Raw genomic sequence first — 4,399 nt, forward strand, 5'->3', positions numbered from 1 at the left:
AGAAACTTGTTTCATTTAACCGTGTTTTAGAGAGTGATCCATGTTGATAGATGCGTGTAGATCTAGTGAATGCACACTGTTGAATTGAATTTCATCATGTGACTACCAAGAAACTGTCCCTTATTGACACGCATTTAGAGTATTTCTAACTTTTTGCTATGTATTTCCTCAAATGCTTTAATAGTTTGGTAATATATACATTTATGCAAGGTAAACAAAACATCTTTTTGTAACGTGTTGCATAACCAGGAAGAAATAATCCCTTTCAAGATAGAATCCTGTAAGAAGAGGTTTTGTCTAGCTGGTGCATCAGAACCTTGACTATAATGAAATTGGTTCAATGTAAGTTTATTTTATATCCAAGGTTCTCATATTATAGTTTATCACAATCACCCGATCCATGTATTTAAACAAAAACCCTCTAGTTTTTCATTGGTTTATATTTCAAGAAGCTCAGTCATAATATTGCGGACTGAAATGAAGAGCATTTATTTTGCAAAATACAGTGATTTCTTGAGCTTGTTACTATGTGGAAACTTGTGGTGATGAGAGTTTGCTAAGAAATCTTTCTCCTTAGAGATAAAAGAAACACACACTTCAGAGGCTCTACTATGTCCCAGGCCAATGCTAGCCACTTTCACACACATAATTTCATTTAATCTTCAGAGATCCTTGGAAGCTTATTCTATAGATGAAGACACAGATTTGGAGACATGAGATAATAGCCCAAGATCACATAACTACTCAGCAGTATACTGAGTCAAGTCTGAGACTTGACCCTACCTCTATTTGATTTGAAAATCTGGCTTTCTCTATTCTACATGTTCACGTATCTTGGGGAGGTAATCAGTATTAACAGCTGTAGTTTATACACAGGACATAGTCACGTAATGAGCATAAATTTGTTTGAGCCTCCACTGTGCTGTCATTTTTGTGCAATTACTGCAAGGGCTTACAAAGAAATAATTCACTGCCCATGGGGAGCTCATAATGTATTGGGGAAGAAAAGATAAAGATAGGACTAGTCGACAGTACTTTGAACTCAATTTGTGCAGCTTTGGGAGGAAACTGTGAGTTAGAGAAGGAAAGCTAAGTTGGAGGTGGGTATTGGGCCACTCTGAGAAAGTGGGTGGCATTTACCCAGGAATGGGGGGAAGCAGCAAAGAATTCTGGATGGGTAGAATTTCATGAATGAAAGCTTGGGGCTTGGGACTACAAATAGCTCCTATCAGCTGTTGGAAAGGATGAATGTTAGGGACACACTCCAGATGTCACTGTCAGCAGAGTTAATAGAGAACCTAGAACATAGGACTCCAGTATCTGAGCTCCTTTCACTTTCTATACCTCTAGTCTGATCTCTTCTCAGATTACAGTATAGTCAGCGGAATTCATCAGAGCACACAAGAGGCATGTAATAGAATGCCAGTGTTTTGGAAAAACCAGAGGAGGTGTCTAAGCAAAGCAAGCTTAAAGTTCCTGGTGACCAAAGAAAGGAAAAATCAGACAAGGTGAAAGAAAGGTAGTGCTTGAAGGCTATTTAATTTCCAAAAAGGTGTATGGAATTATCACCTGCCCTGAGCGCTCATTTGGAAGCTAGAGCTGTGTGTTCTAATGGGAGGTTTGTAGAATAGCCTGAGAGCCAGCCTACTCTGAGGATATGTAAGTTTGAAATGAATAGCCTTTCAGTTTCTTTTTCTTTTTTTCTCAAAAAAACACAAACAAAACAAAGCAAAACTTAAACTGAGGCATAGGAAATGTCCTAAGTGTCCTCCAGGGGCTACGACTGCTGTTTAGCGCTCTCACTCCCGGAGCGTCATTACTACTTGACTCCTGCATCCACCCCTCCCATCCCTATCCATCCCTACCCACCCCTACCCCAACTTTGACTCCCTTTCTAGTGCATTGGGAAATTAGTGTTTTGAGTTTTGGAGTCAAGTTGCTGTGTAGAGTCTTGCTTTCATCAGATACTGACCGTGAAGTAAGCTAACCTTCTGAGTGGTATGTCCTCATCCGTAACCTAAAGATAATATCTACTTGTAGGGTTACTGTGAGAATACTATGTTGTGAAGCATCGTATACCTGTGATGAAGGTGTGATGATTCTCAGAAAAGCAAAGCTAAGATATTTTACCACTCATCCTCCCTGAAAAAACTTCTACAAGATGTACTTTAGGAAAAAGAAAATTGAACCCACAAATTGAGTTTTGAGAATAAATACTGATCAAAGAAATCTGTGAGGATATAGATGCATCTAAATAATCTCTAATGGGGGAGGAGTTGATTAAACAAAGTAGAACTAAAATACTGGATGAAAGTAACGTTTAAGTTGGGGGTTATATGATTAAAGTTCGGATGTTTCACAGTTCTTATTGTTCAGAAAATATATAGAAACATTAACATTTGACTTTAAGGATGAAATTTTAGGGATAACCTCTACTTAAATAGGCTATTTAAGTTTTCAGCCAGTAGTGGGGATAAAAGAATAAAGAAAACCTGATCAGTAAATATAAGTTAGAAAAGGAGAGAAAATAAAAAGAATAAGAAAAGAACAGAAAAATCAGAGTAACAAGAAAGTACAAACTAAAGTGATAGAAATGAATCAAAATGTTCAAATAATAACCATAATTTATATGGACTTAGTAGTTAGGACAGAGATTGTCAGATTGAAATAAAATAGAGAGTCTAGGGGCGCCTGGGTGGCACAGTCAGTTAAGCGTCTGACTCTTGGATTTTGGTTCAGGTCATGATCTCGGGGTCCTGGAATCAAGCCTTGTATCTAGCTCTGTGCTCAGGGCAGAGTCTGCTTAAAAGACTCCCTCTCCCACTTCCCTGACCCACCACTTTCTGTCTCTGTCTCTCTCTCTCAAATGCATAAATCTTAAAAAAAAAAACAAAACACCTAGACATATGTTTACAAGGGACCCGCTTAAACTTAAAGATAAAAAGAATTGGAAGTAAAAGAAAGGGAAAAAGTATAGAAATCAACAGAAGGAAAGCTGTTGTAGCTATACTAATATTAAAATAGACTTTGTGATTTCTAATAATGTTTTCTGACCTAATGAAAGGAGGAAAATTCACTAAGAAGATGTAGCAGTTATAAACTTGTTTGCAGTTAATAATACAGCCTCAAAATATATAAATAAAAAAATCAGTGGAATTACGGGGAAAAGTTAACAAATTGACAAAAGTAGGATGGGCATTTTAACAAACGTCTCTGATAGGTTAGAGGAACAAAAAATTTAAAAGGATATAGAATAGTAAAATTAACAAAGTTAATTTAGTGGAATAAACAAATTATATATCCAATAATTAGAGGGTATATATTTNGTCTCTGTCTCTCTCTCTCAAATGCATAAATCTTAAAAAAAAAAAAAAAACACCTAGACATATGTTTACAAGGGACCCGCTTAAACTTAAAGATATAAAGAATTGGAAGTAAAAGAAAGGGAAAAGGTATAGAAATTAACAGAAGGAAAGCTGTTGTAGCTATACTAATATTAAAATAGACTTTATGATTTCTAATAATGTTTTCTGACCTAATGAAAGGAGGAAAATTCACTAAGATGTAGCAGTTATAAACTTGTTTGCAGTTAATAATACAGCCTCAAAATATATAAATAAAAAAATCAATGGAATTACGGGGAAAAGTTAACAAATTGACAAAAGTAGGATGGGCATTTTAACAAATGTCTCTGATAGGTTAGAGGAACAAAAAATTTAAAAGGATATAGAATAATAAAATTAACAAAGTTAATTTAGTGGAATAAACAAATTATATATCCAATAATTAGAGGGTATATATTCTCTTAAAGCACTCATGCCACATTTACAAAAATGTCCTAGGCCACAAAGTAGTGACTGACCTGCTTTTTGTCTCTAGCAATCAGTTAGTTTGCATATCCTGGAATTTTATGTGAGTGGAATCATAGAGTACATTTTCTTTCTTTCTTCCCCCCGCCCCCAGCTTTCCTTACTTAGTAAAATTATTTTGAGATTCATCCATATTGATGTGTGTATCAGTAGTTCATTCTTTTGTCACCCTTTAGTATGCCATAATTTGTTTATTCATTCAACAGTTAATGGACATTGGATTTCTCCAGTTTTTGCTTTTTATAAGTGAAGCTGCTGTGAGGTTTCATGCACAAAGTTTGATGTGAACATATGCTCTCATTTCTATTGGATAGGAGTGGAATGCCTAAGCTGTTGTATAGGTATAAAGTGATTGCATCATTTTACTTACCCATCAGCAGTGTAGAGACTTTCTGGTGCTCTGTATCCTCAATGAATATTGGTATGTTCCGTCATTTTAATTTTAGTCATTCTAGTAGTGGTATCTCATTGTGGTTTGAGTTTGCATTTCTCTGGTGACTTGTGCGTCTTATGTGCTTACTTTTTTTTTT

The sequence above is a fragment of the Ailuropoda melanoleuca genome, chromosome 13 (assembly GCF_002007445.2).
Source record: "Ailuropoda melanoleuca isolate Jingjing chromosome 13, ASM200744v2, whole genome shotgun sequence".
In the NCBI taxonomy this organism is placed as follows: domain Eukaryota; kingdom Metazoa; phylum Chordata; class Mammalia; order Carnivora; family Ursidae; genus Ailuropoda; species Ailuropoda melanoleuca.